The sequence below is a fragment of the Pelodiscus sinensis genome, chromosome 12 (assembly GCF_052426305.1).
Source record: "Pelodiscus sinensis isolate ZL-2025 chromosome 12, ASM5242630v1, whole genome shotgun sequence".
Classification (NCBI taxonomy): domain Eukaryota; kingdom Metazoa; phylum Chordata; order Testudines; family Trionychidae; genus Pelodiscus; species Pelodiscus sinensis.
In genome coordinates, this window is record NC_143063.1 from 22,041,931 (window position 1) to 22,049,941 (window position 8,011).

Consider the following 8,011-nt stretch of genomic DNA (forward strand, 5'->3'; position numbering starts at 1 on the left):
CAACTAGGTGAGTTTCTCATGGTCAGTGTCACCCTAACTCAGCAGTGGTGGGCAATAATTTTTGTTGGGGGACCACACCAAGAATTCAGTATGTGGTTGAGGGCTGCGCTCTTCCATGATACTAGTGGAAGAGGCTGGGGTCTGTGATGGAGGTTGGGTGCAGAAGGGAGCTTGGAGTAAGACACTGGGGTGCAGGATCTAGGACGGAGTTTGGGTGAAGGAGGAGGTTGTCACCTGGGGCAGGAGACATGGGTGCAGAAGAGAGTGCAGGGTCTGACTTCTCCAAAGAAGAAGGGATCTTTTTGCTCCTGCAGGTATGCATTCTAAGGTGCATTTGCTTGGAGAAGCTAAAACTTATGGGGCTACATCTACACTGGCACCCTTTTCCGGAAATGCTTAAAACGGAACAGTTTTCCATTATAAGTATTTCTGGGAAAAGCGCGTCTACATTGGCAGGATGCTTTTCTGGAAAAGCACTTTTTCCGGAAAAGCGTCCGTGGCCAATGTAGATGCGCTTTTCCGGAAAAAAGCCCCGATCATTTTCGCAATCGGGGCTTTTTTGTGGAAAAGACTACTGTGCTGTCTACACTGGCCCCTTTCCGGAACAGTTTTTCCGGAAAAGGACTTTTGCCCGAACAGGAGCAGCATAGTTTTTCAGGAATAACACTGACAATTTTACAGTAGATCGTCATTGCTTTTCCGGAAAAGCAAGTAGCCAGTGTAGACAGCTGGCAAGTTATTCCAGAAAAGCGGCTGCTTTTCCAGAATAAATGGCCCGGTGTAGACACAGCCTGGAAGTATTTCCAAGGAAAAGCTGAGAGAAGGTGATAGAGGGGTGTAAAGCACTGTTCTTACTTTCAGTACAGGGTCTTTGCTGCCACTCCTTTGGGACCCAATGTCACTGCCACTGCAGCATGGGGAAGGGAGGGAGACCCCTGCCACTGCTCCTCCAAGTGGCAGCAGGGCCATGACATTGTGGCGAGGTCATGAAGATAGATCCATAGTGATTTTGGTAACATGGTGAGCCTCGGTTTGCCTGGGTAGCCCCAATCCAGGCAAAGCTCTTATTGATTGCTAGGAGAATTTTGTCTGCATGAGCGTTCCAGGATGGAGGTTGTAGTGCAATGGTTATATTTCCTTTGTGCACATGCCTGCAGGTGCACACGCCCAGTGTGCCTGGTTGTGCCAGTGAAAGGACTTTTTTACTGAAATAACTCCGATCAGAAACTAGATTAGGATCTGTGGCTTCATCCCTTGCTCTTGGCGTCTACGTCTGATGCAGCATTTATTGGACAACTGCTGCTTCAGAGAGCTAGTCAGACTGACTTTAGGTAAGCTTAATAAATTCAGCATATACATTGTCCCTTGGGTTATTGTTTATCTTCATCCTTCTGATCACACACTGATAACCTGCAGGTGTGCTCTCCTCAGTCTCTTTGTAAGTATATAAAAGCAGTGTTTTGGGAGCTACCCCAGACTGAAATATCATTTTTGTTTTTAAAATAATTATAATTAAAGGGCCTGTACAGGCAGGTCCAGTTTTCACGTTCTAATTCTACTTGCCACATTTTTTCTTGTCCACTAGGGGGTCATTGATCTGTAGGCACGAAGGATTAAACTCTTCGTAAATACTCAAGATGTCATGTGGTACCGACTGCCAGCGAGTTGTTAAGGATATTGTGTGAGTTAAAGAGCCCTTGCAGTGAAGGCTTTCAGCTTGCTTTGTACAGCAAAGCCGCTACATAAAAGAAGGGAAGCTCTCCAGGCTCTCCGTTCCAGACCATGTGAGCTCAGTGAGCAACCTTGGACTATGAGTTTCTCGGGTGTAACATTCTGGGATGGGGGTAGGAAGAAGAGGCTGTGCTGTAAACAGCAGGTTTTTATGAGAAACCCAGGAGAGAGAGTGAGGAGCAAGGCAGCTGTTTCTAGGGACAGGAGGCCAGCTGCACTTGACCTGAGGTATCCACAGAAGGGAGTTGCCTGTCTGTTACCACCTCAGGTTATATTCAGAACATCTTGTAAATTAAAATATAACGCTAAGAAAATCTTTGATTCCATGTTACACACATTGCTGTTCTAAGCTTGAAATTCGCTTTCTGTTGTGTACTGAAAACTGTTTTAAAATAGTAAACTGTGACTTTAAATGCAATGGGTTTTTTTCCTTCATCCTGCTTATAGGCTGGAGGATTCTGTAAGGAAGCCTGCATTATGGGCCTGGCAGCAGTTGGTCTGCAGAGAGCCAGCATAGAACAAGGTGGATTAAGTTATGCCTCTCAGCCTTAGGGAGCAGCCTTAAAGTTTTGGACCCACTGACTGGCTGAGTTCGAAGGGCAGTGGCTAAGTGTTGGTGCAAATGTGATGAACTGGTTGGTACTGCTAGAGAATATTCTCTTACATTTAGAACAGAAGAAATTTCCTGAAAAGTGATACTTATAAATGAATATCCTAGTGCTTTCCAAATGCAGAAGAATGCCTCAAGGCCAGACACACAAATGGAAGAAGTGTAAGGTGAACAATGCGTGAAGGTGATTGTTCTCCATGGCAACATATTGTTTGAATCGTGGAAAACGTTTCTGTTATGAGATGTCCCGAATGTTCTCAAGTTCCCACATGAAAGCTGGGTCTTCCCTGACTCTCAATGCACATCTCGGGAGGTGTGACTGAACACAGAGAGAGGTCACTTTAGTTCAGATTATATGTGAGAGAATTGTTTTCTTTATTCTGAGAACATACAGGTTCTATTTCAATACTTGGTAACTAATCTTATTTCAAGTCTAGCAGTGTTTTCCACTGCGTCTACAAAGGTGTGTTTACTTTGGTCTTTACATTGTTAAAGAGTAATTAAATCAGAGGACAAAAGGGCTGGGTTGGAGGCAGTTATCTGGGCAGTTGCTGATTGGTGCAGAGACCAACAGTTATTATTGGTGAAGGGAGGAACTAGATTCCTCATTACGGTATCATTGGCACATAAGAAGGGCCATACTGGGTCAGACCAAAGGTCCATCCAGCCCAGTACCCTGTCTGCCAACAGTGGCCAATGCCAGATGCCCCAAAGGCACAAAGGAGACTGCCTCAAAGGCACAAAGGAGACTGATCTTCCTCCACGGTAGAACTGTAAATTGGCTGATGAGATGCACTGTTGATGTGGGAAGAGCAAAACAATGGATTCTGTCAAGTAAAGTTTTGGTTGGTCTCCATTTGGATTTCCCTGTACTTTAATGTTGATATCTATTAGGATTGTCCTCTGGATGGATTTTAAGTCTCTTTTTAAAAAAACAAAACCCAACCATGCCACAAAAGGCTTCCACCACTTTGATGCCAATAAACAATGAGAACCGAGGGCCCTGTCTGTGGTAACTAAAATGTTTCATGCTCTGCTGGGGAAGTACCCACCCAGCTGGCCAAAAGAGCATTACTTAACTAGCAAAACTTGTTCTCTCCTTGATCTCCGCTTGCATGATCATTGATGAAGTTAATTCCCAACTATGGAACAAAAACACAACAGAGCTATGACAGTGTCAAATAGCTATTAACTAAAGGGGTCCGATAGGACTATCTGAAGTGGGATGAACTAGCAGGAGCTGAGAGTCTGAACGTGGGCTGCTGTTCCTGCTGATGATTGTGTGTTTGTTTTTCCATCCTTCTGAGTGCTGCGTCTTTCTTTTTTGCTCTACTCACTTCATCAGACATAGCAGCTGGCTTGTGTTCTGAAAGAAACACTAATAGAAAATCAATGTTTGCCAAGTGGAGAAACTGAAAACCACCCAAGTAGCAGCAAAAGGATATTTATAGCTTAAATCTTTTAACAATGGAGAATAAAATAAATTGTAAAAAGTATTTGAGTTTCCCTTTTAAATTCTGAAGACTCAAAGGAAAGGAAAATTGTCTTGTACTGAAAGCACTGAACCAGGACTAGGGATATCTGGTGTTGATTTCCAACTCTGCCACAGAAAATATATTTTGGATAGATGTATGAAAACTGACAAAGGTATGCCTCATTTGAATGAAGCAGATTTAGGATTTTGGGATTTCCCCCTGCTGTTACTTTTTCATACTATGGATTAAGCTGATTTTGGAACTTCATAAATGAAATTTTCACTAAATCATTCTGATTTATCATGACATTTCTCAGGGTGTCTGCTTATAAAAATATTATCATGCAATTATTTTAACGTGTAGCTGTACCTATCAAGTAAGATATGGGCTTTTAATCCTACTAAAAGCAATTGTATTTGGGAAGAAGATAATGGAGCACTCAAGGCCTGGACATTGTTTTCAACATTGTAAAGTATTGTCCTTTCATAAAATCAAGTGACAGGAAGGAACTAAGTAGAAAACCCCCATATATATATCCTAATCCTACAGTAGTCCCATTAGGGAATCTTCCACATAGAGGACTTGAATAATCAGGCCCTTAATTTGAGAGACACAGAACTGGATGTACCTTTTTAAAGGAGGGAACATTACTTTGTTTTCCATTATATGTTATCTTACAGTGTATCCATCCTCTTTATAAAAGAAATGTCACCATATTCTACAGTAAACACACACCAGCTAATGGCATGTTCTGAAGTGAAAGTATCTCAATTGATATCATTAAAACGTGCTTACTTTTTCAATACTAAAAAACTCCAAAAAAGGTCACTCTGATTGAAACAACCCCCCTGAGATGTTTCCAGTTACATGAAATGTAATCTTATTACTTAATTTTTAAAATAACAAAGAAATGTAGAGCTGGAATTGACCTGGTATAAACTTAGCCAACGTCAGCAGTTGCCTGCCAGATGTGTGTTCCATTATTTAATGGAGGGTATGTCTACACTACATTCCTCTTTCCAGAGAGGAATGCAAATGCAGAAGAACGAAATTGCAAATGAAGCGCAGATTTGAATTTCCCATGCTTCATTTGCTTAATCCCGTCCGGGCGCTATTTCAAAATACCCTATTTCAAAAAAAGAAACGCTGTGTAGATGCAGTTATTTCAAAAGAAAAACCTTCTTTTAAAATTACCCTTAAACCTCATTTTATAACGAGTAAAGGTAATTTCGAAAGCAGGGTTTTCTTTCAAAATAACCGCATCTACACAGCATTTCTTTTTTCAAAATAGGGTATTTCGAAATAGCGCCTGGATGAGATTATGTAAATGAAGCACGGGAAATTCAAATCCGCGCTTCATTTGCAATTTCGTTCACCTGCATTTGCATTCCTCTCTCGAAAGAGGAATGCAGTGTAGACATACCCTGATACTCCTCTGTCAGACTCCTTCAAAAATGCAGTGGACATGCTGACCCAGACACTAGTTTTCATGTACTTAACTACTGTAAGCAAAACCAAAACCAAATGAGAAAACCTCTGGGGAGACAGATGGCTGATTCCAGGCTCCAAGGAGATATTCATCGTGGTCTGAAATGTCAGTCAATATGGGCCAATTTGTTGGGGAAAAAAATCCTTTTTCACAAGATCCTTTATTCCTCAAAAAATGAGGTTTGCAGGATCTTGCAAAAAATGTTTTTTTTTCCTGACAAATGGCCCCATCTACACAGGGCTTTTTAGCAGTAAAACCTCTTCCGCAAAAAGGATGGGCAGAAGATATGCAAATGAGAGTGCAATTTGCATATCTTTTGCGGGAAAAAAATGGCAGTGCAGACTTTAACTATAACTGCAATATTTCATTAGGCTTTGAGCATCCAAAAAAGCTTTAACTGTTTTCGTTTTCCTACATTGGTCTTGAGATGTATGCAGCAAATGCTTTAAGAACCAACAGACTCTGAATATTTACTTCAAAAATTAAAAGATACTAATGAATCATATTCTAGAATATTAACAAAATACGAAACAAATGTACCATTTGCCAACTGGCTCCTTGTTTACAAAGGATTCTCCTAGCAGTCAGGATAACTGTCAAAGGAATCCCACTCAACATCTACCTCCTGGCCTGGAAAAGCCTGAGAAAGCATAATGGCCTTATAGCATATCCTGTATGCCAGTAAAGCATACAGGAGATACAGGTGATAGACCAAGGGGTTGGAAGTTCCATACTTGAGTCTCCTTTAATGGCTATAGAATTGGAGGAGGAGTATGTGGGAAATATTTAGTAAAATTAAACCAGTGGAGAGTTCAGAATGGAAAATGTTCTCTGTTTCCAGAATTGACATTTTGAGAGCATTGTAGAATGATCTTCTGGGCAATGGTAAACAAATCACCAGGCCAGATCCTCACCGGGTGTAAATCAGCATAGCTCCATTGGTGCCATGCTAAAGAATGGATCTGTCACATGACATTGATGAGCCAAAATAGCCAGATAGAACCAGCATAATCTACATTATGGATTGATTTTAAAACAACAGTTAAAAAAACATACTGTGGCCAGTACAGAGATCAGGGATTTGTGTGGTGCTGTGTTCTTGTGTAATTGACTTCTTTCCCAAATACGGTTCCTGTGCTTGTAGGATACATGATGGTAGATCCTGCATGACCCTGATGCTTCTTTTTTAGGGTCTTACTTAAGAATTTCACATCTCGCTTAATACTAAATTCAATTTGCAATTTATAAAGATTACTTGCACAAAGAGGAAGGAGGCTGCTGGTTGAAGCAGGGCCTGAAAGAACTGGAGCATTTGGAAGCATTCAGCAGAGCATGCCAAATTAAGCTGGTTTTCTAAGTACAGGCAGTTTTTTGGATTTTCACTAATTTATTACATAAGTAATTAAATAATTACACACAGAACTAAAAGAAAACCTCTGAGTTGGTTGGAAAAAAATCCATTTAATATTAACCAGGGTGTATAATGATGTGACAATTATTTTGACAATAGCATTTCTGGTCTTGCCCACATGCTCAGGGTTCAGCTGATCGCCATATTTGGGGTTGGGAAGAAATTTTCCTCCAGGGTAGATTGGCTGAGGCCCTGGAGGTTTTTCGCCTTCCTCTGTAGCATGGGGCACGGATCACTTACTGGAGGATTCTCTGCATCTTGGGGTGTTTAAACCATCATTTGAGGACTTAAATATCTGAGATATAGTTGAGAGGATTATTCCAGGAGTGGGTGGGTGAGATTCTGTGGCCTGCATTGTGCAGGGGGTCAGACTAGATGATCATAATGGTCCCTTCTGACCTTAAAGTCTATGTCTATGTCTATAGTGGCATGATTTTCCGGAAATGCTTTTAACAGAAAAGTTTTCCGTTAAAAGCACTTTTGGAAAAGAGCATCTAGATTGGCATGGACACTTTTCCGCAAAAGCACTTTTTGCAGAAAAGCATCCGTGCCAATCTAGACGCGCTTTTGCGCAAAATAGCCCCAATCGCCATTTTCGCGATCGGGGCTTTTTTGTGGAAAACAAATCTGAGCTGTCTACACTGGCCCTTTTGCGCAAAAGGACTTTTGCCCGAACGGGAGCAGCATAGTATTTCCGCAAAATGCACTGATTTCTTATAGTAGGAAGTCAGTGCTTTTGCGGAAATTCAAGCAGCCAGTGTAGACAGCTGGCAAGTTTTTCTGGAAAACTGGCTGATTTTCCGGAAAAACTGGCCAGTCTAGACACAGCCTATAAGTCTATGGTCACATGAGGGACATTCAGTAAATGTCTATCTCCATTATTTGTTATTCTGAGGAGTGTCTCTTGAGTGTATCATACTTTTCATCTGTCTAGACCAGTTCTGGTCTGAAATATTGACACTTCTTATAAATTATCATTTTTGTTTCATCATTATTATTATTTAGTAGCATACCCTAGCAGGTAGGGACCCCAATGTGATAGGTGCTGTACCATACAGACCATTCCCCTTACAATATAAATCTAAGGCAAGACACATTGAGCCTCATTTTTTCCTCCTCCTCACTCCATTCATTCTGCCATCATTTCATGCCTAACATCTAGTATTAAAGTACTTCCCTACCTACTAGGGCTATCGTGAAGATGACTGCATGAATGACTGTAAGGCACTCAGGTATTACAGTGATGGGGGCTAGCCTATAGACAGAAGTACCTACTATGAGGGGAGCACACACTG